This window comes from Tympanuchus pallidicinctus, unplaced genomic scaffold, assembly GCF_026119805.1.
Source record: "Tympanuchus pallidicinctus isolate F22 unplaced genomic scaffold, pur_lepc_1.0 scaffold56, whole genome shotgun sequence".
NCBI lineage: Eukaryota > Metazoa > Chordata > Aves > Galliformes > Phasianidae > Tympanuchus > Tympanuchus pallidicinctus.
In genome coordinates, this window is record NW_026294776.1 from 1 (window position 1) to 26097 (window position 26097).

Sequence of the window (26097 nt, forward strand, 5' to 3'; positions counted from 1 at the left end):
TCTTCTTCCTTTCCTGCAGGCATCCCAGCAAGCACAGGGCAAAAGAGTGGCTGCCAGGAAATAGGAGCTGGAGCAGATAGGGTGAAGCAGGGGCGCGTCCTCAGAGCTTGGCGTCCTCACAGCTCTGGCTGTGAGGAGGACCTCAGTCCTGGTCCCTGGGGTCCGTGGGTCCCAGAACAGCCATCCCACGTGGCCCAGCCGTTGTCTTGCAGTAGAAGCAGCTCATCGCCCAGCTGGCAAAGCAGCTGCAGGCTAAGAGGGAGGAGATCGAGGTAGTGTGGAGGGGTGCGGGGATCGGGGCTGCTTGCCCCCAGGCTGGGGACCTGCAGGAGGGCTGCAGCAGGCAACGGGCACTCACACTTTTGTCTGCCAGGTGCTGCTCCAGGAGAAACAGCGCCTGCAAGAGGAGCTGGAGGAGCTGGAGCTGGAGAATGCGTGCCGAGTGGGACTGGGCCCTGCAGCCCATGCCTGCACCTGGGGCAACAATGGGGCTGCAGGGCTGCTGGGCTTTGGGCTCGGCTTCCGTTTGGCATGTGGCGTGACGGAGCAGCCCCATCCCAGCCCCCTGGGGTGGGCACACACTGCTGGGGAGCCCCTGCGGTGACAGAGGCCGCCTGTGCCACTGCGCTGCCAGGCTCCCAGTGTCCTGCACGAGCCCTGGATGTGCAGCAGGGCCCGACCACCATCCCTGCCCCGTGTTCACCTGCGGGAGAAGAAGGAGCAGGTGAGGAGACGACGGCTCGCCTTCTGGATGCAGTGAGTGTCCCCTAATTGCCCTGTGCCCAGCTGCCAGCAGCCGGGCTCCCGGCAGGGGGCTGATGGCCTGGACCCCCACTGCCACCAGCAGGGCTCAAAACAAAATGCTAACAACAACCTATCTAAAACAAAGCTATTTCTACTCTTGGATTTTAAACACTTGTGATTTGTGAGTCCATTTTGGACTTTGTTTTGTTGTCAAAGGGGCTTATTTAGCACTGTGATCCTATCAAGGCACTTCCAGCTCAGATAACGAGACCTTCCTCCAGTGCTCCTATCCTTTGATGTAATAAATGCACACTCTGTTACTCTGTTTGACAGGAGCCCGGGAAGACATTGAAGACGTTGAAGCAGCTTTGGAGATGGAGTGCCTTAACTTCTTTCGTGTTACATTGACCAATTTTTTCAGAGACTGGGGGTAGTATTGGTGAAAATTTTTCAAAATGAAATGAAGTCCAAAAATAAATCCAGAGGTATTATTTAGTGAAATACAAGTTTAAATTAACATCTCTGTATCTTTCTACCTCTATCGTCATTCCACTGGTATTTCTTTGTAATATGGTACCCTTGTCTCCCTAATACGGGAGGGAGAGAAGGTTCTTTTAATATACATATGCCTGATGGCGAGATTAGGGGACGATGGGTGAAATGCTAGCCCAACCAGATTACTACAAGTCCTAGTTGTTGAAGGAGGTGGGGAAGGGAAGGTGGGTGGTAAAGACAGGAAATAAGAGCAAGGAGTCTTTGCAGAAAGCAGGAGAGAGATAGTCACCACTAGGTTTGGTTCATAGCTCAGACGCTGATCTTCAGAAGTGGTGGGTTGTCAAGGGTTGTTGTTTGGGTGATGATGACAGCAGTGGCAGCAGTACCAACTTCTATACATAAGTCCAAAGTGATCGAGTCAGCTCTCTTTGGAGCGGCAGCTTCTGGCTTTGGGATCTCAGCAGAAACTCCTTTGTTCCCATCTTCCACACGTTGTCAGCAAAGAAGAGGGAGCGGGGAGGTGCTCACCTGCATCCTGTTTTTCACAGTACGTGATGGTATAATTCCCCAGTCTCCCACACGAAGCTGGAGTTATTTGCTCCCAGGCCAGATCTTCTGCTAGTGAAAGCTCCTGAGAACTCTCTTCTGAAGGCAAGGAGTTCCAAAGGAAATGCTTTCCAATGTCCACAAAGTTATGTTGACTGCCACACGGTGACACTCATCAGTCACCTCCTGGGTAAGTCAGTTAGAGTCTTATCCCCAAAAATACCTCAAAAAGCAAGCCTGGAGCCAAGAAAAAAAAGAAGGCTTCAGACCCTTGTGTATTGCCATACTTGACAAGAATACTCCTGCATAATTGTCAGTCACTGATAGTATTCCTGTTTTATGTACTAACTAGATAACAGAACTCTTGCAGAGAAATAGTAGTATTGAAGCGCAAAGTCAGACACGTAAACATTTGCAAATGCTACATTTAATATTTCCCAATGAAATGTTATTCATGTGCTATTGAGGATCCATTATTGTACGGCCTTGAATCATGTGATCACTTGCTATTTTTCGTCAAGTCTTCATCTTAGGTACGGCATGTAAGTCGCTTACTTAGTCAGCAACTTTTCAATCTTTTACATTTTTCTGTTCTGTGAACAGCCCGATACCTTATTTACCGCATAGTATTCCAACTGTGCTTTGAAAACAGAACAGTTAGAATCATGGAATCACCAAGGTTGGAAAAGACCTCAAAGATCACCCAGTCCAACCGTTCGCCTATTGCCAATAGCTGAATGTAGACAGACGGCCATTAGGGCTCTTCCAAGTAGTCAGATGTTGTGTAGAGCAAAAACCCACCTGCAGGGCAAGATTGAGATTAAGTGAAAATTGAACGAGTTTTGGAGCCATTTCAACATTTTTCCCTTGGTTTTTCCAGCTCCAGGGATGAGAAGAAGCTCTGAAAGAACTAGAAGCCTCTCTGGATAAACCAAAAGAGGTGGTCGAATTTAAGGATGCCTATTGCCTGAAGTGCCATTTGACTTGGTGTTTGTTATCTGGAGCCGTCATGCGTTTGCCAGCTTTAGTGCTTCTTTCTTTAAAGCACTTGCAATACGGAGTTGGAAGCTGATCAGATGGCTTTAAAAGTGAAGCTGACAGGAGCTGTGAGTGCTGCAGGAGCCCTGTTGTGTGCAGCTGTCTGCGATGGGTGCATGGAGCAGCAGTGAAGATGTGCAGCTGTTTCCTTCAGGCAGACACGCAGCCATAACCCTGCCTTCTGCATCGCTTCCTGTGGATTTTTGTTATTTCCTAGAATCCTGCAAGCTTTCTTTGTTGTTTCGATTTCATCGATAGCTTTGCTTTGCTATTTTTTGCTTTGCTCTGCTGCATGAGAAGCGTTGAATCGCAGCCTGACCCACTGACGGAGCAGCTGAGGAAAGCAGCCGGTGAGCCGTGCGAGCGCAGCTGAAGGCAATGGAGCCTGGCTGGAAGGGGCGGAGCCTGGCTGCCCCTCCTGGAGCTCCTGTAAGGGCTGACTGGCCCGGGGGCAGGGCTTGTTTCTGGAAGGTTCTGTGCTGTGGAGTTTGTTGTAATATGCAGATATTGTGCTGGTGTTTGTGCCGCAACGTGCGTGATGGCTTTCTTTCTGCTTTGCTTTTTGTGTTGCGCGGGGCCGGGGGGCGGGGCGACGCGCGGCCGGAGGTGCGGGGGGGGGGGGGCCGGGGCGTTTCCTTTTTTTTCTTTGCTGCTGTGTTGTTGCAGCTGCTCTTCTGTATTGTCGTTGCTTTGTTCTTCGTGAATATTCAAGCATGTTATCTCTGCATTGGCTGTCATCCAGCGTTCTCTGCTCTGTTTTGCAGGTCAGCTCGTGCTGGAAGTTGGTGGTGTGGCTGTGTGAATGAAGGCCAGTTCAGGAGCAGCTGCTGATGGAAGGAATGAAGTCCACGTTAAAGAGCTGAAGCATCTCCTGGTTAGGTGTCAGAGCCAGCAGTAGCGATGCCTGTCTGTCTCTGTGAAAACCAGAGGGCTGGCTCGTCCAAGTGGTTGCTGATTGATGTGTGAGAGCACCTGCCTTCTCCAACTGAATGATAAGAAAACTATACGTGCTGAATCATTTCTTAGGCAGATTATGCCGAAGTTGTGAATATGCTCTCCAATGTTTCCTTTAGTGATAAACTGTGTTTCGGCACTGTGGTGGTCCTGTCTCTGATGTGGAGCACTGCATCTCTTGCAAGCCTTGTGTGCCCGTTTGCATGAACCTTCCTTTCTTTCACTTTTCAGAAGTGCTGGCTGCTTCTGGGGGAATCGTGCAGGAGGCTGTCAGAAAGCCAGCCGTGATTTTCCTCATATGAAGGGATGCAATGGGAATGGACTGTCATTGCCACCAAGCAGAACTGAGCTGCTTATGTCGTGATAGATATCATCTTGGTTATCGATTATGAGCAGTTGCAGTGCGATAGGGCCCTGAAGTAACTGGGAGTTCAGGGAAGAGCCACGAGAAGTGAAATGGCAGTTTGTGTTCTGGCTGTCCAAATGGTGGAGCTTTACTGGAGTGAAAGCTTTGTGTAGGCAGGCCCCGGGTTGATTTGTGTAAGCAGGCCCCCTCTCAGGTTGGTCACAGCTGCTTGCTGTGCCTACCTGCCTGCTCCCTGTGCTTGCTGCATCTGGTACCAGTGGTTGTGGCCAGGCTCCCCAGGGCTGTGGGCCTGGTCCTGAGCTGCTGCAGCTGAAAGACCATCTGCGTTTGGGTTGTCCTTCCTGGAGCATCAGGTTGGACTTGGTGATCCTTGTGGATCCCTTACAACTTGGGGCATTCTGTGATTCTATGATCTTGGTGGTTTGCCTGGAAAATACCAGGTGATTTTTTTTTTTATCCCCTGATGTTTTCACGGCATTTAAACTTGTAGTTTCACTTGTAAATGTGAGAGCGGAGTTGGATAAGGGGAGGGTAAGTTGCTTCTGTATTTGCTGTTCTGCCAGGTGGGTCTGTGTATTTAGTGCCCAAGTTGTGGTAGCTCTGTAACTAGGAATGTTCCTAATGGTTGTGAAAAGACTCTGCTGCCAGCACAGAATTTGGCCACAGGACTGCCTGCTGGCTTAAGTTCTGTAGATTGATTATCTGCTCTTTGAGATGGTCTGTTGTGTTCGTTTTTTCCAAGGCGTCAGGTTTTGAGGTCGCTGAGATGTACGGATTAATCAATCCCTTGCATCGCGTTTGAGCTTGAAGCAGTTGAATCGTCCCACCCAGCACTGTGAAATCAAACCTTACAATGGCTTTGGGATCGTAGCTCTGCGCTGGGCTGTGCCACCGAAACGTGTTGGCGTTTGATGCTCTCGGTGGGTTTTATTTTTTAAGCGAGCATTGGGAATCGCTGAAGTTGAGCAGAGGAGCCTCAGGGGTGTGGTTGTATCAGGTGTGCCTGATTTCCTGAGGACAGGTGGCCTTCTAGTCGAGTTCAGGCTCTGACCCCTCCAAGCAGTAATGGGACGAGTTCCGGGTGATAGCAAGGCTAATGCAGAAAGGTTTGATGAGGCTGTCCCAGAAGAGTTATGGATCCTTAGCAGCCTGGCTGGTGTGTGATGTAATTACGGAGACGTTCCTTGCTCTGTGCTGATGAAGCAGCTGCTGTTACGTAAGGGCATGAAGGTATTGGATCTTAGCTTGAAGCGCAGTGAAGGCAGTTGGAAGGCAGGAAGGTGAGGCGTTGGAATCATAGTGTGAGCCCAAATTCAGCAAACATTATTGCTAAGCAGGGGCCTCGGGTATGTCTCAAGTTTTTCTGATTCCTGTGAGACTTGAACGTCTGCTTACAGGTTTGCAGTGCAGGTGCCTAGGAGCCATGTTTTTCCTAGGGAGAGCGGTGTGCTTGCGTACCTTGTGTGCTCTTCAGCAGGGACATGGTAAAAACCAGTCCTGGATGTTGGGAGAGGAGCAGGGAGAGAGGCGAGCCCGGTCAGTGATGGCAGTCCTGAGCCAACGGGTTTCTGTGCCTCTGCCTAGAGCAGAGACGTTTGGAAATTCTCAGATTAGCTTTGATAAGCCTCTGAGCTTCGGAGTGCTTTTCGTGACCAGTTCAGACCTCTCAAAAGCTTGAGGTTTGTCAAATGAAGTTCATGGGAAAAAAATATTTTGTTACTTAAAAACAGAAACAACAATGAATATGCTAGTAGTGTCACTGTCGTGGAGGAGCACCAAGTAGTAGCCAAGTGATAGGAGAAATAAGGAAGAATGTCCTTTGTTTCTTTTCTCGAGGATCTCCAAGAACTGTTGGTAAATGTGAAAAGACGTGATGTGCGCATGACAAAAGATAGTTCTAACAGTTGGGAAAAATCATGTGAGGGACCCAAGTTTTATGCCGGGTCAAAAAGCTTTGGAACTCTCCCAGAGCAGAGAACAGTTTCTGTGATTTTTGATTTTGCAGAGCAGTTGAAAGCATCAGAGAGGACTTGCTGGCATGTGGATGGAGAGAGTGTTGAGAGGAAGAGGAAGCCAAGTTGTTAAGATCTGTGAAGAAGGAAGGAATTAATTACTGTTTGCATTGGTAAGTCATAGAATCCTAAGGTAGGAAACGACCTACAAGACCATCTGTTCCACCCGTCCTCCCATCACCATTGCCACCACAGGCACTAAAGCACGTAAATGATTTGGATTGAAGTCCAATTACCTACCCAAGTATATTACAGCAATCGTGGAATTGCTATTGCAAAGAGTTTTTCAAAGCCCTTCAGATGGAAAGGCTAAAGGAAATGGAGCTTTGGAGAAGTGAACAGTGCGTATTAAGAAAACAAGCATCTAGAAATCTTAAATCTTAAATCCAGTGATGTTGGCATATAGCTTTCTTCATGAGGGTACTCAGGAATTGTTTTGATAGGGAATGACGCAGTCCCAACACCAGGCGCACGCTCAGCTTGGAAATGCATGCACGTGGTGTGTGCTTGGCCAGCTGCTTGGACTCCATCCCATTGCATCATGGTGTCTTGATCTCTTTGCTCCCTCTGTCGAAGGCTTTGCTCAATCTAGACTCGTTGCAGGTGCTGAGTCTGTTATTTGGATGCACGTGAGATTGATTCAGAGATTAAACAGAAAATAAGGTAGGGTTCTGCCACACTAATTGGAGTGTCTTAGGAGCAGGATCTTGCTTAGGAAGGGTATCTGCCGCAGTGCCGACTGTCGTCGCCCCACAGCCTTTGTGGGACTCAGACCTGTAGAATGAGCTCCTTGAAGAGAGGGGCTCCCGAGGTGTTAATCCATGTAAGCTTCAGAGTGCCAGGTTGTGTGGTGGCCTTTATAGGACAGAACCCGCAGAGAACATGCCTCTGTTGCCCCTGTGCTGTGATGGCACAGCACCTGCTGTGCGTGGGGTCAGTGGGCCTGCAGGCACAGCGGGGTGGGAGCTGAGCCGGCCACAGCCTGGCCTCCACCGTGCAGGGTGCCCTGCCTGCTGCTGGGCTCAGTGCAGCCCTGTGCTGGTGAGGCTGCTTGGGGTGGCTGTGGGGCAGCACTTGGGGCAGCTTCCTGCCGGCAGGACCCCGAGCAGCAGCAGGTTACTGGTGAGAGCAGGGGCGTGGGGGGAGAGCGCAGTGCGCTTGCTGGTACTGCCTCAGAGCAGTGTTGTTGCCTTTAAATGTTTCTGTCTGCTGTGGGACTCGTGTCATTGTCACATCCCACTCTAGAGCGCTCTGTCACTACCTGTGGGAGTACAGGCTAAGAGTACGAGCCTGTGGGATTCCATTTTATCTTTGCTATCCACAGGCAACAGTGGGTGGCTTCCAAACTAGTTGGAATTGTCTCTGCTAAGATGAAGTTTGGCTGCATGTAAGACAGAGCCCTGAGCTGTTGGTATTTTACAGCTGATGCAACCAGACTTTCCGATCTACCGAAGCAGTAGGCTTAGGAACACAGAGTAAGTCCCAGCTGCAGTAGGCGATGGTGTAGCTTGAGCAAGGCTGACCGTGGAGCTCAGGTAGTTCAGATCTTGGTACCTTTTGGTCTTCTGAAGCGTGAATAACTCAGCTGATGTACTTTTCCTTGTATTGTTGCTTCTTCATTGCTGACGGATAATTTCAGTAGTTTTTGCTGGCCGGTTGCTGGCTAGCACAGAATCACAGAATCACCCGGGTTGGAAGGGACCTCAAGGATCATGTAGTTCCAACCCCCCTGCCTCGCAGGGCCACCAAACACACACATTCAGATCAGGTTGCCCAGGACCCCGTCCAACCTGGCCTTGAACACGTCCAAGGACGGGGCATCCACAACCTCCCTGGGCAGCCCGTTCCAGGGCCTAACCACTCTCCTTGTGAAGAACTTCCCCCTAACATCCAACCTCAATCTTCCCTCCTTCAACTTGGATCCATTTCCCCTAGTCCTGCTGTTGTCAGCCCTTTGGAAGAGTTTACTCCCCTCCTGGGTGTAGGTTCCCTTCAGGTATTGATAGGCTGCCATGAGGTCACCCCGCAGCCTTCTCTTCTCCAGGCTGAACGAGCCCAACTCCCTCAGCCTGTCCTCATAGGGGAGGTGCTCCAGCCCCCTGATCATCTTAGTCGCCCTCCTCTGGACCCTTTCCAAGATCTCTCTGTCTTTCTTGTACTGAGGGCTCCACACCTGGACACAGTACTCCAGATGGGGCCTCACAAGAGCCGAGTAGAGAGGGACAATCACCTCCCTGTCCCTGCTGACCACCCCTCTCCTGATGGAGCCCAGGATCCCATTTGCCTTTCGAGCTGCCAGAGCGCACTGCTGGCTCATGTTAAGTCTCTCGTCCATCAGAACCCCGAGGTCCTAGCAGACAGGCTTTTGTTCTTCTCTTGGTAAGGCAGGTGGATGCAAAGACTAAAAGGCAGAGTGATTTTAGAAGTCGTGAATGTTCTGCTTCTGAGTGATTTTCTCCCGTTTTTTGATTCAAACCAGAGGAACTTAGGATTATTTTGATTTTTTGTAATGCCAGGCATTGCGTTCAACTTAAAAAATGAACGCCTTAAGCGTAGCTTTGTTTACGTTTTGGTAACTGCTGAGGCTTTGGCTGACAACAGCTTTCAGCTATGTCTGAACTAGAGTGGGTTTGTCTCATGCTCTTAATGTGTCAGTATTTCTCTTCCAGACCTGTGAATCAATTATTCCTTTGCTATCTCTCTTTTCTGGTTGCTGGAGAGAAGAGTTGCTATGTTACGTGCTGATTTGTACAATCAAGCTTGGTGATTTTCAGACCCCGTGCGGGTCAGCAGCTGCAGCCCTGCGGGCGCCGGTTGCCCCGATGGAGGAGGTGGGAGGGGACGGCGGCACGGAGCTGCTGTCAGACGGAGCTCCGTGGGAGTGCTGGTGCCCTGATGGCTGCTCCTCTTCTCCTTTCCTGCAGGCATCCCAGCAAGCACAGGGCAAAAGAGTGGCTGCCAGGAAATAGGAGCTGGAGCAGATAGGGTGAAGCAGGGGCGCGTCCTCAGAGCTTGGCGTCCTCACAGCTCTGGCTGTGAGGAGGACCTCAGTCCTGGTCCCTGGGGTCCGTGGGTCCCAGAAAAGCCATCCCACGTGGCCCAGCCGTTGTCTTGCAGTAGAAGCAGCTCATCGCCCAGCTGGCAAAGCAGCTGCAGGCTAAGAGGGAGGAGATCGAGGTAGTGTGGAGGGGTGCGGGGATCGGGGCTGCTTGCCCCCAGGCTGGGGAGCTGGAGGAGGGCTGCAGCAGGCAACGGGCACTCACACTTTTGTCTGCCAGGTGCTGCTCCAGGAGAAACAGCGCCTGCAAGAGGAGCTGGAGGAGCTGGAGCTGGAGAATGCGTGCCGAGTGGGACTGGGCCCTGCAGCCCATGCCTGCACCTGGGGCAACAATGGGGCTGCTGGGCTGCTGGGCTCGGCTTCCGTTTGGCATGTGGCGTGACGGAGCAGCCCCATCCCAGCCCCCTGGGGTGGGCACACACTGCTGGGGAGCCCCTGCGGTGACAGAGGCCGCCTGTGCCACTGCGCTGCCAGGCTCCCAGTGTCCTGCACGAGCCCTGGATGTGCAGCAGGGCCCGACCACCATCCCTGCCCCGTGTTCACCTGCGGGAGAAGAAGGAGCAGGTGAGGAGACGACGGCTCGCCTTCTGGATGCAGTGAGTGTCCCCTAATTGCCCTGTGCCCAGCCGCCAGCAGCCGGGCTCCCGGCAGGGGGTTGATGGCCTGGACCCCCACTGCCACCAGCAGGGCTCAAAACAAAATGCTAACAACAACCTATCTAAAACAAAGCTATGTCTACTCTTGGATTTGAAACACTTGTGATTTGTGAGTCCATTTTGGACTCTGTTTTGTTGTCAAAGGGGCTTATTTAGCACTGTGATCCTATCAAGGCACTTCCAGCTCAGATAACGAGACCTTCCTCCAGTGCTTCTATCCTTTGATGTAATAAATGCACACTCTGTTACTCTGTTTGACAGGAGCCCGGGAAGACATTGAAGACGTTGAAGCAGCTTTGGAGATGGAGTGCCTTAACTTCTTTCGTGTTACATTGACCAATTTTTTCAGAGACTGGGGGTAGTATTGGTGAAAATTTTTCAAAATGAAATGAAGTCCAAAAATAAATCCAGAGGTATTATTTAGTGAAATACAAGTTTAAATTAACATCTCTGTATCTTTCTACCTCTATCGTCATTCCACTGGTATTTCTTTGTAATATGGTACCCTTGTCTCCCTAATACGGGAGGGAGAGAAGGTTCTTTTAATATACATATGCCTGATGGCGAGATTAGGGGACGATGGGTGAAATGCTAGCCCAACCAGATTACTACGAGTCCTAGTTGTTGAAGGAGGTGGGGAAGGGAAGGTGGGTGGTAAAGACAGGAAATAAGAGCAAGGAGTCTTTGCAGAAAGCAGGAGAGAGAGAGTCACCACTAGGTTTGGTTCATAGCTCAGACGCTGATCTTCAGAAGTGGTGGGTTGTCAAGGGTTGTTGTTTGGGTGATGATGACAGCAGTGGCAGCAGTACCAACTTCTATACATAAGTCCAAAGTGATCGAGTCAGCTCTCTTTGGAGCGGCAGCTTCTGGCTTTGGGATCTCAGCAGAAACTCCTTTGTTCCCATCTTCCACACCTTGTCAGCAAAGAAGAGGGAGCGGGGAGGTGCTCACCTGCATCTTGTTGTTTTTCACAGTACGTGATGGTATAATTCCCCAGTCTCCCACACGAAGCTGGAGTTATTTGCTCCCAGGCCAGATCTTCTGCTAGTGAAAGCTCCTGAGAACTCTCTTCTGAAGGCAAGGAGTTCCAAAGGAAATGCTTTCAAATGTCCACAAAGTTATGTTGATTGCCACACGGTGACACTCATCAGTCACCTCCTGGGTAAGTCAGTTAGAGTCTTATCCCCAAAAATACCTCAAAAAGCAAGCCTGGAGCCAAGAAAAAAAAGAAGGCTTCAGACCCTTGTGTATTGCCATACTTGACAAGAATACTCCTGCATAATTGTCAGCCACTGATAGTATTCCTGTTTTATGTACTAACTAGATAACAGAACTCTTGCAGAGAAATAGTAGTATTGAAGCGCAAAGTCAGACACGTAAACATTTGCAAATGCTACATTTAATATTTCCCAATGAAATGTTATTCATGTGCTATTGAGGATCCATTATTGTACGGCCTTGAATCATGTGATCACTTGCTATTTTTCGTCAAGTCTTCATCTTAGGTACGGCATGTAAGTCGCTTACTTAGTCAGCAACTTTTCAATCTTTTACATTTTTCTGTTCTGTGAACAGCCCGATACCTTATTTACCGCATAGTATTCCAACTGTGCTTTGAAAACAGAACAGTTAGAATCATAGAATCACCAAGGTTGGAAAAGACCTCAAAGATCACCCAGTCCAACCGTTCGCCTATTGCCAATAGCTGAATGTAGACAGACGGCCATTAGGGCTCTTCCAAGTAGTCAGATGTTGTGTAGAGCAAAAACCCACCTGCAGGGCAAGATTGAGATTAAGTGAAAATTGAACGAGTTTTGGAGCCATTTCAACATTTTTCCCTTGGTTTTTCCAGCTCCAGGGATGAGAAGAAGCTCTGAAAGAACTAGAAGCCTCTCTGGATAAACCAAAAGAGGTGGTCGAATTTAAGGATGCCTATTGCCTGAAGTGCCATTTGACTTGGTGTTTGTTATCTGGAGCCGTCATGCGTTTGCCAGCTTTAGTGCTTCTTTCTTTAAAGCACTTGCAATACGGAGTTGGAAGTTGATCAGATGGCTTTAAAAGTGAAGCTGACAGGAGCTGCGAGTGCTGCAGGAGCCCTGTTGTGTGCAGCTGTCTGCGATGGGTGCATGGAGCAGCAGTGAAGATGTGCAGCTGTTTCCTTCAGACAGACACGCAGCCATAACCCTGCCTTCTGCATCGCTTCCTGTGGATTTTTGTTATTTCCTAGAATCCTGCAAGCTTTCTTTGTTGTTTTGATTTCATCGATAGCTTTGCTTTGCTATTTTTTGCTTTGCTCTGCTGCATGAGAAGCGTTGAATCGCAGCCTGACCCACTGACGGAGCAGCTGAGGAAAGCAGCCGGTGAGCCGTGCGAGCGCAGCTGAAGGCAATGGAGCCTGGCTGGAAGGGGCGGAGCCTGGCTGCCCCTCCTGGAGCTCCTGTAAGGGCTGACTGGCCCGGGGGCAGGGCTTGTTTCTGGAAGGTTCTGTGCTGTGGAGTTTGTTGTAATATGCAGATATTGTGCTGGTGTTTGTGCCGCAACGTGCGTGATGGCTTTCTTTCTGCTTTGCTTTTTGTGTTGCGCGGGGCCGGGGGGCGGGGCGACGCGCGGCCGGAGGTGCGGGGGGGGGGGGGGCCGGGGCGTTTCTTTTTTTTTCTTTGCTGCTGTGTTGTTGCAGCTGCTCTTCTGTATTGTCGTTGCTTTGTTCTTCGTGAATATTCAAGCATGTTATCTCTGCATTGGCTGTCATCCAGCGTTCTCTGCTCTGTTTTGCAGGTCAGCTCGTGCTGGAAGTTGGTGGTGTGGCTGTGTGAATGAAGGCCAGTTCAGGAGCAGCTGCTGATGGAAGGAATGAAGTCCACGTTAAAGAGCTGAAGCATCTCCTGGTTAGGTGTCAGAGCCAGCAGTAGCGATGCCTGTCTGTCTCTGTGAAAACCAGAGGGCTGGCTCATCCAAGTGCTTGCTGATTGATGTGTGAGAGCATCTGCCTTCTCCAACTGAATGATAAGAAAACTATACGTGCTGAATCATTACTTATGCAGATTATGCCGAAGTTGTGAATATGCTCTCCAATGTTTCCTTTAGTGATAAACTGTGTTTCGGCACTGTGGTGGTCCTGTCTCTGATGTGGAGCACTGCATCTCTTGCAAGCCTTGTGTGCCCGTTTGCATGAACCTTCCTTTCTTTCACTTTTCAGAAGTGCTGGCTGCTTCTGGGGGAATCGTGCAGGAGGCTGTCAGAAAGCCAGCCGTGATTTTCCTCATATGAAGGGATGCAATGGGAATGGACTGTCATTGCCACCAAGCAGAACTGAGCTGCTTATGTCTGATAGATATCATCTTGGTTATCGATTATGAGCAGTTGCAGTGCGATAGGGCCCTGAAGTAACTGGGAGTTCAGGGAAGAGCCACGAGAAGTGAAATGGCAGTTTGTGTTCTGGCTGTCCAAATGGTGGAGCTTTACTGGAGTGAAAGCTTTGTGTAGGCAGGCCCCGGGTTGATTTGTGTAAGCAGGCCCCCTCTCAGGTTGGTCACAGCTGCTTGCTGTGCCTACCTGCCTGCTCCCTGTGCTTGCTGCATCTGGTACCAGTGGTTGTGGCCAGGCTCCCCAGGGCTGTGGGCCTGGTCCTGAGCTGCTGCAGCTGAAAGACCATCTGCGTTTGGGTTGTCCTTCCTGGAGCATCAGGTTGGACTTGGTGATCCTTGTGGATCCCTTACAACTTGGGGCATTCTGTGATTCTATGATCTTGGTGGTTTGCCTGGAAAATACCAGGTGATTTTTTTTTTTATCCCCTGATGTTTTCACGGCATTTAAACTTGTAGTTTCACTTCTAAATGTGAGAGCGGAGTTGGATAAGGGGAGGGTAAGTTGCTTCTGTATTTGCTGTTCTGCCAGGTGGGTCTGTGTATTTAGTGCCCAAGTTGTGGTAGCTCTGTAACTAGGAATGTTCCTAATGGTCGTGAAAAGACTCTGCTGCTGCCAGCACAGAATTTGGCCACAGGACTGCCTGCTGGCTTAAGTTCTGTAGATTGATTATCTGCTCTTTGAGATGGTCTGTTGTGTTCATTTTTTCCAAGGCGTCAGGTTTTGAGGTCGCTGAGATGTACGGATTAATCACTCCCTTGCATCGCGTTTGAGCTTGAAGCAGTTGAATCGTCCCACCCAGCACTGTGAAATCAAACCTTACAATGGCTTTGGGATCGTAGCTCTGCGCTGGGCTGTGCCACCGAAACGTGTTGGCGTTTGATGCTCTCGGTGGGTTTTATTTTTTAAGCGAGCATTGGGAATCGCTGAAGTTGAGCAGAGGAGCCTCAGGGGTGTGGTTGTATCAGGTGTGCCTGATTTCCTGAGGACAGGTGGCCTTCTAGTCGAGTTCAGGCTCTGACCCCTCCAAGCAGTAATGGGACGAGTTCCGGGTGATAGCAAGGCTAATGCAGAAAGGTTTGATGAGGCTGTCCCAGAAGAGTTATGGATCCTTAGCAGCCTGGCTGGTGTGTGATGTAATTACGGAGACGTTCCTTGCTCTGTGCTGATGAAGCAGCTGCTGTTACGTAAGGGCATGAAGGCATTGGATCTTAGCTTGAAGCGCAGTGAAGGCAGTTGGAAGGCAGGAAGGTGAGGCGTTGGAATCATAGTGTGAGCCCAAATTCAGCAAACATTATTGCTAAGCAGGGGCCTCGGGTATGTCTCAAGTTTTTCTGATTGCTGTGAGACTTGAACGTCTGCTTACAGGTTTGCAGTGCAGGTGCCTAGGAGCCATGTTTTTCCTAGGGAGAGCGGTGTGCTTGCGTACCTTGTGTGCTCTTCAGCAGGGACATGGTAAAAACCAGTCCTGGATGTTGGGAGAGGAGCAGGGAGAGAGGCGAGCCCGGTCAGTGATGGCAGTCCTGAGCCAACGGGTTTCTGTGCCTCTGCCTAGAGCAGAGACGTTTGGAAATTCTCAGATTAGCTTTGATAAGCCTCTGAGCTTCGGAGTGCTTTTCGTGACCAGTTCAGACCTCTCAAAAGCTTGAGGTTTGTCCGTCTCTGGTTTTCAAATGAAGTTCATGGGAAAAAAATATTTTGTTACTTAAAAACAGAAACAACAATGAATATGCTAGTAGTGTCACTGTCGTGGAGGAGCACCAAGTAGTAGCCAAGTGATAGGAGAAATAAGGAAGAATGTCCTTTGTTTCTTTTCTCGAGGATCTCCAAGAACTGTTGGTAAATGTGAAAAGACGTGATGTGCGCATGACAAAAGATAGTTCTAACAGTTGGGAAAAATCATGTGAGGGACCCAAGTTTTATGCCGGGTCAAAAAGCTTTGGAACTCTCCCAGAGCAGAGAACAGTTTCTGTGATTTTTGATTTTGCAGAGCAGTTGAAAGCATCAGAGAGGACTTGCTGGCATGTGGATGGAGAGAGTGTTGAGAGGAAGAGGAAGCCAAGTTGTTAAGATCTGTGAAGAAGGAAGGAATTAATTACTGTTTGCATTGGTAAGTCATAGAATCGTAAGGTAGGAAACGACCTACAAGACCATCTGTTCCACCCGTCCTCCCATCACCATTGCCACCACAGGCACTAAAGCACGTAAATGATTTGGATTGAAGTCCAAATACCTACCCAAGTATATTACAGCAATCATGGAATTGCTATTGCAAAGAGTTTTTCAAAGCCCTTCAGATGGAAAGGCTAAAGGAAATGGAGCTTTGGAGAAGTGAACAGTGCGTATTAAGAAAACAAGCATCTAGAAATCTTAAATCTTAAATCCAGTGATGTTGGCATATAGCTTTCTTCATGAGGGTACTCAGGAATTGTTTTGATAGGGAATGACGCAGTCCCAACACCGGGCGCACGCTCAGCTTGGAAATGCATGCACGTGGTGTGTGCTTGGCCAGCTGCTTGGACTCCATCCCATTGCATCATGGTGTCTTGATCTCTTTGCTCCCTCTGTCGAAGGCTTTGCTCAATCTAGACTCGTTGCAGGTGCTGAGTCTGTTATTTGGATGCACGTGAGATTGATTCAGAGATTAAACAGAAAATAAGGTAGGGTTCTGCCACACTAATTGGAGTGTCTTAGGAGCAGGATCTTGCTTAGGAAGGGTATCTGCCGCAGTGCCGACTGTCGTCACCCCACAGCCTTTGTGGGACTCAGACCTGTAGAAGAGCTCCTTGAAGAGAGGGGCTCCCGAGGTGTTAATCCATGTAAGCTTCAGAGTGCCAGGTTGTGTGGTGGCCTTTATAGGACAGAACCCGCAGACAACATGCCTCTGTTGCCCCTGTGCTGTGATGGCACAGCACCTGCTGTGCGTGGGGTCAGTGGGCCTGCAGGCACAGCGGGGTGGGAGCTGAGCCGGCCACAGCCTGGCCTCCACCGTGCAGGGTGCCCTGCCTGCTGCTGGGCTCAGTGCAGCCCTGTGCTGGTGAGGCTGCTTGGGGTGGCTGTGGGGCAGCACTTGGGGCAGCTTCCTGCCGGCAGGACCCCGAGCAGCAGCAGGTTACTGGTGAGAGCAGGGGCGTGGGGGGAGAGCGCAGTGCGCTTGCTGGTACTGCCTCAGAGCAGTGTTGTTACCTTTAAATGTTTCTGTCTGCTGTGGGACTCGTGTCATTGTCACATCCCACTCTAGAGCGCTCTGTCACTACCTGTGGGAGTACAGGCTAAGAGTACGAGCCTGTGGGATTCCATTTTATCTTTGCTATCCACAGGCAACAGTGGGTGGCTTCCAAACTAGCTGGAATTGTCTCTGCTAAGATGAAGTTTGGCTGCATGTAAGACAGAGCCCTGAGCTGTTGGTATTTTACAGCTGATGCAACCAGACTTTCCGATCTACCGAAGCAGTAGGCTTAGGAACACAGAGTAAGTCCCAGCTGCAGTAGGCGATGGTGTAGCTTGAGCAAGGCTGACCGTGGAGCTCAGGTAGTTCAGATCTTGGTACCTTTTGGTCTTCTGAAGCGTGAATAACTCAGCTGATGTACTTTTCCTTGTATTGTTGCTTCTTCATTGCTGACGGATAATTTCAGTAGTTTTTGCTGGCCGGTTGCTGGCTAGCACAGAATCACCCGGGTTGGAAGGGACCTCAAGGATCATGTAGTTCCAACCCCCCTGCCTAGCAGGGCCACCAAACACACACATTCAGATCAGGTTGCCCAGGACCGCGTCCAACCTGGCCTTGAACACGTCCAAGGACGGGGCATCCACAACCTCCCTGGGCAGCCCGTTCCAGGGCCTAACCACTCTCCTTGTGAAGAACTTCCCCCTAACATCCAACCTCAATCTTCCCTCCTTCAACTTGGATCCATTTCCCCTAGTCCTGCTGTTGTCAGCCCTTTGGAAGAGTTTACTCCCCTCCTGGCTGTAGGTTCCCTTCAGGTATTGATAGGCTGCCATGAGGTCACCCCGCAGCCTTCTCTTCTCCAGACTGAACAAGCCCAACTCCCTCAGCCTGTCCTCATAGGGGAGGTGCTCCAGCCCCCTGATCATCTTAGCCGCCCCCCTCTGGACCCTTTCCAAGATCTCTATGTTTTTCTTGTACTGAGGGCTCCACACCTGGACACAGTACTCCAGATGGGGCCTCACAAGAGCCGAGTAGAGAGGGACAATCACCTCCCTCTCCCTGCTGACCACCCCTCTCCTGATGGAGCCCAGGATCCCATTTGCCTTTCGAGCTGCCAGAGCGCACTGCTGGCTCATGTTAAGTCTCTCGTCCATCAGGACCCCGAGGTCCTAGCAGAAAGGCTTTTGTTCTTCTCTTGGTAAGGCAGGTGGATGCAAAGACTAAAAGGCAGAGTGATTTTAGAAGTCGTGAATGTTCTGCTTCTGAGTGATTTTCTCCCGTTTTTTGATTCAAACAAGAGGAAATTAGGATTATTTTGATTTTTTGTAATGCCAGGCATTGCGTTCAACTTAAAAAATGAACGCCTTAAGCATAGCTTTGTTTACGTTTTAGTAACTGCTGAGGCTTTGGCTGACAACAGCTTTCAGCTATGTCTGAACTAGAGTGGGTTTGTGTCATGCTCTTAATGTGTCAGTATTTGTCTTCCAGACCTGTGAATCAATTATTCCTTTGCTATCTCTCTTTTCTGGTTGCTGGAGAGAAGAGTTGCTATGTTACGTGCTGATTTGTACAATCAAGCTTGGTGATTTTCAGACCCCGTGCGGGTCTGCAGCTGCAGCCCTGCGGGCGCCGGTTGCCCCGATGGAGGAGGTGGGAGGGGACGGCGGCACGGAGCTGCTGTCAGACGGAGCTCCGTGGGAGTGCTGGTGCCCTGATGGCTGCTCCTCTTCTCCTTTCCTGCAGGCATCCCAGCAAGCACAGGGCAAAAGAGTGGCTGCCAGGAAATAGGAGCTGGAGCAGATAGGGTGAAGCAGGGGCGCGTCCTCAGAGCTTGGCGTCCTCACAGCTCTGGCTGTGAGGAGGACCTCAGTCCTGGTCCCTGGGGTCCGTGGGTCCCAGAACAGCCATCCCACGTGGCCCAGCCGTTGTCTTGCAGTAGAAGCAGCTCATCGCCCAGCTGGCAAAGCAGCTGCAGGCTAAGAGGGAGGAGATCGAGGTAGTGTGGAGGGGTGCGGGGATCGGGGCTGCTTGCCCCCAGGCTGGGGACCTGGAGGAGGGCTGCAGCAGGCAACGGGCACTCACACTTTTGTCTGCCAGGTGCTGCTCCAGGAGAAACAGCGCCTGCAAGAGGAGCTGGAGGAGCTGGAGCTGGAGAATGCGTGCCGAGTGGGACTGGGCCCTGCAGCCCATGCCTGCACCTGGGGCAACAATGGGGCTGCAGGGCTGCTGGGCTTTGGGCTCGGCTTCCGTTTGGCATGTGGCGTGACGGAGCAGCCCCATCCCAGCCCCCTGGGGTGGGCACACACTGCTGGGGAGCCCCTGCGGTGACAGAGGCCGCCTGTGCCACTGCGCTGCCAGGCTCCCAGTGTCCTGCACGAGCCCTGGATGTGCAGCAGGGCCCGACCACCATCCCTGCCCCGTGTTCACCTGCGGGAGAAGAAGGAGCAGGTGAGGAGACGACGGCTCGCCTTCTGGATGCAGTGAGTGTCCCCTAATTGCCCTGTGCCCAGCCGCCAGCAGCCGGGCTCCCGGCAGGGGGCTGATGGCCTGGACCCCCACTGCCACCAGCAGGGCTCAAAACAAAATGCTAACAACAACCTATCTAAAACAAAGCTATTTCTACTCTTGGATTTGAAACACTTGTGATTTGTGAGTCCATTTTGGACTTTGTTTTGTTGTCAAAGGGGCTTATTTAGCACTGTGATCCTATCAAGGCACTTCCAGCTCAGATAACGAGACCTTCCTCCAGTGCTTCTATCCTTTGATGTAATAAATGCACACTCTGTTACTCTGTTTGACAGGAGCCCGGGAAGACATTGAAGACGTTGAAGCAGCTTTGGAGATGGAGTGCCTTAACTTCTTTCGTGTTACATTGACCAATTTTTTCAGAGACTGGGGGTAGTATTGGTGAAAATTTTTCAAAATGAAATGAAGTCCAAAAATAAATCCAGAGGTATTATTTAGTGAAATACAAGTTTAAATTAACATCTCTGTATCTTTCTACCTCTATCGTCATTCCACTGGTATTTCTTTGTAATATGGTACCCTTGTCTCCCTAATACGGGAGGGAGAGAAGGTTCTTTTAATATACATATGCCTGATGGCGAGATTAGGGGACGATGGGTGAAATGCTAGCCCAACCAGATTACTACAAGTCCTAGTTGTTGAAGGAGGTGGGGAAGGGAAGGTGGGTGGTAAAGACAGGAAATAAGAGCAAGGAGTCTTTGCAGAAAGCAGGAGAGAGATAGTCACCACTAGGTTTGGTTCATAGCTCAGACGCTGATCTTCAGAAGTGGTGGGTTGTCAAGGGTTGTTGTTTGGGTGATGATGACAGCAGTGGCAGCAGTACCAACTTCTATACATAAGTCCAAAGTGATCGAGTCAGCTCTCTTTGGAGCGGCAGCTTCTGGCTTTGGGATCTCAGCAGAAACTCCTTTGTTCCCATCTTCCACACCTTGTCAGCAAAGAAGAGGGAGCGGGGAGGTGCTCACCTGCATCTTGTTGTTTTTCACAGTACGTGATGGTATAATTCCCCAGTCTCCCACACGAAGCTGGAGTTATTTGCTCCCAGGCCAGATCTTCTGCTAGTGAAAGCTCCTGAGAACTCTCTTCTGAAGGCAAGGAGTTCCAAAGGAAATGCTTTCAAATGTCCACAAAGTTATGTTGATTGCCACACGGTGACACTCATCAGTCACCTCCTGGGTAAGTCAGTTAGAGTCTTATCCCCAAAAATACCTCAAAAAGCAAGCCTGGAGCCAAGAAAAAAAAGAAGGCTTCAGACCCTTGTGTATTGCCATACTTGACAAGAATACTCCTGCATAATTGTCAGCCACTGATAGTATTCCTGTTTTATGTACTAACTAGATAACAGAACTCTTGCAGAGAAATAGTAGTATTGAAGCGCAAAGTCAGACACGGAAACATTTGCAAATGCTACATTTAATATTTCCCAATGAAATGTTATTCATGTGCTATTGAGGATCCATTATTGTACGGCCTTGAATCATGTGATCACTTGCTATTTTTCGTCAAGTCTTCATCTTAGGTACGGCATGTAAGTCGCTTACTTAGTCAGCAACTTTTCAATCTTTTACATTTTTCTGTTCTGTGAACAGCCCGATACCTTATTTACCGCATAGTATTCCAACTGTGCTTTGAAAACAGAACAGTTAGAATCATAGAATCACCAAGGTTGGAAAAGACCTCAAAGATCACCCAGTCCAACCGTTCGCCTATTGCCAATAGCTGAATGTAGACAGACGGCCATTAGGGCTCTTCCAAGTAGTCAGATGTTGTGTAGAGCAAAAACCCACCTGCAGGGCAAGATTGAGATTAAGTGAAAATTGAACGAGTTTTGGAGCCATTTCAACATTTTTCCCTTGGTTTTTCCAGCTCCAGGAATGAGAAGAAGCTCTGAAAGAACTAGAAGCCTCTCTGGATAAACCAAAAGAGGTGGGCTAATTTAAGGATGCCTATTGCCTGAAGTGCCATTTGACTTGGTGTTTGTTATCTGGAGCCGTCATGCGTTTGCCAGCTTTAGTGCTTCTTTCTTTAAAGCACTTGCAATACGGAGTTGGAAGCTGATCAGATGGCTTTAAAAGTGAAGCTGACAGGAGCTGTGAGTGCTGCAGGAGCCCTGTTGTGTGCAGCTGTCTGCGATGGGTGCATGGAGCAGCAGTGAAGATGTGCAGCTGTTTCCTTCAGACAGACACGCAGCCATAACCCTGCCTTCTGCATCGCTTCCTGTGGATTTTTGTTATTTCCTAGAATCCTGCAAGCTTTCTTTGTTGTTTTGATTTCATCGATAGCTTTGCTTTGCTATTTTTTGCTTTGCTCTGCTGCATGAGAAGCGTTGAATCGCAGCCTGACCCACTGACGGAGCAGCTGAGGAAAGCAGCCGGTGAGCCGTGCGAGCGCAGCTGAAGGCAATGGAGCCTGGCTGGAAGGGGCGGAGCCTGGCTGCCCCTCCTGGAGCTCCTGTAAGGGCTGACTGGCCCGGGGGCAGGGCTTGTTTCTGGAAGGTTCTGTGCTGTGGAGTTTGTTGTAATATGCAGATATTGTGCTGGTGTTTGTGCCGCAACGTGCGTGATGGCTTTCTTTCTGCTTTGCTTTTTGCGTTGCGCGGGGCCGGGGGGCGGGGCGACGCGCGGCCGGAGGTGCGGGGGGGGGGGGCCGGGGCGTTTCCTTTTTTTTCTTTGCTGCTGTGTTGTTGCAGCTGCTCTTCTGTATTGTCGTTGCTTTGTTCTTCGTGAATATTCAAGCATGTTATCTCTGCGTTGGCTGTCATCCAGCGTTCTCTGCTCTGTTTTGCAGGTCAGCTCGTGCTGGAAGTTGGTGGTGTGGCTGTGTGAATGAAGGCCAGTTCAGGAGCAGCTGCTGATGGAAGGAATGAAGTCCACGTTAAAGAGCTGAAGCATCTCCTGGTTAGGTGTCAGAGCCAGCAGTAGCGATGCCTGTCTGTCTCTGTGAAAACCAGAGGGCTGGCTCATCCAAGTGCTTGCTGATTGATGTGTGAGAGCACCTGCCTTCTCCAACTGAATGATAAGAAAACTATACGTGCTGAATCATTACTTAGGCAGATTATGCCGAAGTTGTGAATATGCTCTCCAATGTTTCCTTTAGTGATAAACTGTGTTTCGGCACTGTGGTGGTCCTGTCTCTGATGTGGAGCACTGCATCTCTTGCAAGCCTTGTGTGCCCGTTTGCATGAACCTTCCTTTCTTTCACTTTTCAGAAGTGCTGGCTGCTTCTGGGGGAATCGTGCAGGAGGCTGTCAGAAAGCCAGCCGTGATTTTCCTCATATGAAGGGATGCAATGGGAATGGACTGTCATTGCCACCAAGCAGAACTGAGCTGCTTATGTCGTGATAGATATCATCTTGGTTATCGATTATGAGCAGTTGCAGTGCGATAGGGCCCTGAAGTAACTGGGAGTTCAGGGAAGAGCCACGAGAAGTGAAATGGCAGTTTGTGTTCTGGCTGTCCAAATGGTGGAGCTTTACTGGAGTGAAAGCTTTGTGTAGGCAGGCCCCGGGTTGATTTGTGTAAGCAGGCCCCCTCTCAGGTTGGTCACAGCTGCTTGCTGTGCCTACCTGCCTGCTCCCTGTGCTTGCTGCATCTGGTACCAGTGGTTGTGGCCAGGCTCCCCAGGGCTGTGGGCCTGGTCCTGAGCTGCTGCAGCTGAAAGACCATCTGCGTTTGGGTTGTCCTTCCTGGAGCATCAGGTTGGACTTGGTGATCCTTGTGGATCCCTTACAACTTGGGGCATTCTGTGATTCTATGATCTTGGTGGTTTGCCTGGAAAATACCAGGTGATTTTTTTTTTTATCCCCTGATGTTTTCACGGCATTTAAACTTGTAGTTTCACTTCTAAATGTGAGAGCGGAGTTGGATAAGGGGAGGGTAAGTTGCTTCTGTATTTGCTGTTCTGCCAGGTGGGTCTGTGTATTTAGTGCCCAAGTTGTGGTAGCTCTGTAACTAGGAATGTTCCTAATGGTCGTGAAAAGACTCTGCTGCCAGCACAGAATTTGGCCACAGGACTGCCTGCTGGCTTAAGTTCTGTAGATTGATTATCTGCTCTTTGAGATGGTCTGTTGTGTTCATTTTTTCCAAGGCGTCAGGTTTTGAGGTCGCTGAGATGTACGGATTAATCACTCCCTTGCATCGCGTTTGAGCTTGAAGCAGTTGAATCGTCCCACCCAGCACTGTGAAATCAAACCTTACAATGGCTTTGGGATCGTAGCTCTGCGCTGGGCTGTGCCACCGAAACGTGTTGGCGTTTGATGCTCTCGGTGGGTTTTATTTTTTAAGCGAGCATTGGGAATCGCTGAAGTTGAGCAGAGGAGCCTCAGGGGTGTGGTTGTATCAGGTGTGCCTGATTTCCTGAGGACAGGTGGCCTTCTAGTCGAGTTCAGGCTCTGACCCCTCCAAGCAGTAATGGGACGAGTTCCGGGTGATAGCAAGGCTAATGCAGAAAGGTTTGATGAGGCTGTCCCAGAAGAGTTATGGATCCTTAGCAGCCTGGCTGGTGTGTGATGTAATTACGGAGACGTTCCTTGCTCTGTGCTGATGAAGCAGCTGCTGTTACGTAAGGGCATGAAGGCATTGGATCTTAGCTTGAAGCGCAGTGAAGGCAGTTGGAAGGCAGGAAGGTGAGGAGTTGGAATCATAGTGTGAGCCCAAATTCAGCAAACATTATTGCTAAGCAGGGGCCTCGGGTATGTCTCAAGTTTTTCTGATTGCTGTGAGACTTGAACGTCTGCTTACAGGTTTGCAGTGCAGGTGCCTAGGAGCCATGTTTTTCCTAGGGAGAGCGGTGTGCTTGCGTACCTTGTGTGCTCTTCAGCAGGGACATGGTAAAAACCAGTCCTGGATGTTGGGAGAGGAGCAGGGAGAGAGGCGAGCCCGGTCAGTGATGGCAGTCCTGAGCCAACGGGTTTCTGTGCCTCTGCCTAGAGCAGAGACGTTTGGAAATTCTCAGATTAGCTTTGATAAGCCTCTGAGCTTCGGAGTGCTTTTCGTGACCAGTTCAGACCTCTCAAAAGCTTGAGGTTTGTCCGTCTCTGGTTTTCAAATGAAGTTCATGGGAAAAAAATATTTTGTTACTTAAAAACAGAAACAACAATGAATATGCTAGTAGTGTCACTGTCGTGGAGGAGCACCAAGTAGTAGCCAAGTGATAGGAGAAATAAGGAAGAATGTCCTTTGTTTCTTTTCTCGAGGATCTCCAAGAACTGTTGGTAAATGTGAAAAGACGTGATGTGCGCATGACAAAAGATAGTTCTAACAGTTGGGAAAAATCATGTGAGGGACCCAAGTTTTATGCCGGGTCAAAAAGCTTTGGAACTCTCCCAGAGCAGAGAACAGTTTCTGTGATTTTTGATTTTGCAGAGCAGTTGAAAGCATCAGAGAGGACTTGCTGGCATGTGGATGGAGAGAGTGTTGAGAGGAAGAGGAAGCCAAGTTGTTAAGATCTGTGAAGAAGGAAGGAATTAATTACTGTTTGCATTGGTAAGTCATAGAATCCTAAGGTAGGAAACGACCTACAAGACCATCTGTTCCACCCGTCCTCCCATCACCATTGCCACCACAGGCACTAAAGCACGTAAATGATTTGGATTGAAGTCCAATTACCTACCCAAGTATATTACAGCAATCATGGAATTGCTATTGCAAAGAGTTTTTCAAAGCCCTTCAGATGGAAAGGCTAAAGGAAATGGAGCTTTGGAGAAGTGAACAGTGCGTATTAAGAAAACAAGCATCTAGAAATCTTAAATCTTAAATCCAGTGATGTTGGCATATAGCTTTCTTCATGAGGGTACTCAGGAATTGTTTTGATAGGGAATGATGCAGTCCCAACACCAGGCGCACGCTCAGCTTGGAAATGCATGCACGTGGTGTGTGCTTGGCCAGCTGCTTGGACTCCATCCCATTGCATCATGGTGTCTTGATCTCTTTGCTCCCTCTGTCGAAGGCTTTGCTCAATCTAGACTCGTTGCAGGTGCTGAGTCTGTTATTTGGATGCACGTGAGATTGATTCAGAGATTAAACAGAAAATAAGGTAGGGTTCTGCCACACTAATTGGAGTGTCTTAGGAGCAGGATCTTGCTTAGGAAGGGTATCTGCCGCAGTGCCGACTGTCGTCGCCCCACAGCCTTTGTGGGACTCAGACCTGTAGAATGAGCTCCTTGAAGAGAGGGGCTCCCGAGGTGTTAATCCATGTAAGCTTCAGAGTGCCAGGTTGTGTGGTGGCCTTTATAGGACAGAACCCGCAGAGAACATGCCTCTGTTGCCCCTGTGCTGTGATGGCACAGCACCTGCTGTGCGTGGGGTCAGTGGGCCTGCAGGCACAGCGGGGTGGGAGCTGAGCCGGCCACAGCCTGGCCTCCACCGTGCAGGGTGCCCTGCCTGCTGCTGGGCTCAGTGCAGCCCTGTGCTGGTGAGGCTGCTTGGGGTGGCTGTGGGGCAGCACTTGGGGCAGCTTCCTGCCGGCAGGACCCCGAGCAGCAGCAGGTTACTGGTGAGAGCAGGGGCGTGGGGGGAGAGCGCAGTGCGCTTGCTGGTACTGCCTCAGAGCAGTGTTGTTGCCTTTAAATGTTTCTGTCTGCTGTGGGACTCGTGTCATTGTCACATCCCACTCTAGAGCGCTCTGTCACTACCTGTGGGAGTACAGGCTAAGAGTACGAGCCTGTGGGATTCCATTTTATCTTTGCTATCCACAGGCAACAGTGGGTGGCTTCCAAACTAGTTGGAATTGTCTCTGCTAAGATGAAGTTTTGCTGCATGTAAGACAGAGCCCTGAGCTGTTGGTATTTTACAGCTGATGCAACCAGACTTTCCGATCTACCGAAGCAGTAGGCTTAGGAACACAGAGTAAGTCCCAGCTGCAGTAGGCGATGGTGTAGCTTGAGCAAGGCTGACCGTGGAGCTCAGGTAGTTCAGATCTTGGTACCTTTTGGTCTTCTGAAGCGTGAATAACTCAGCTGATGTACTTTTCCTTGTATTGTTGCTTCTTCATTGCTGACGGATAATTTCAGTAGTTTTTGCTGGCCGGTTGCTGGCTAGCACAGAATCACAGAATCACCCGGGTTGGAAGGGACCTCAAGGATCATGTAGTTCCAACCCCCCTGCCTCGCAGGGCCACCAAACACACACATTCAGATCAGGTTGCCCAGGACCCCGTCCAACCTGGCCTTG

At 50.0% G+C, this 26097-nt stretch overlaps 1 long non-coding RNA gene across 3 annotated transcripts in view; it reads left to right on the forward strand.

The window, feature by feature from the left end:
- Nucleotides 1-3519: 3519 nt before the first annotated feature.
- The window catches only part of LOC128091946 (uncharacterized), a 32114-nt gene continuing 9536 nt past the window's right edge, over nt 3520-26097 (forward strand). Inside the window, exons 1-3 of one of the 3 annotated variants that reach the window (XR_008211548.1) lie at nt 3521-3697; nt 12646-12755; nt 13067-13187. This is a non-coding gene — a long non-coding RNA (uncharacterized LOC128091946). Of the gene's footprint in view, nt 3698-12645; nt 12756-13066; nt 13188-26097 lie in introns of those variants that run through there. The other 2 variants (XR_008211549.1, XR_008211550.1) reach the window with 2 other exon arrangements.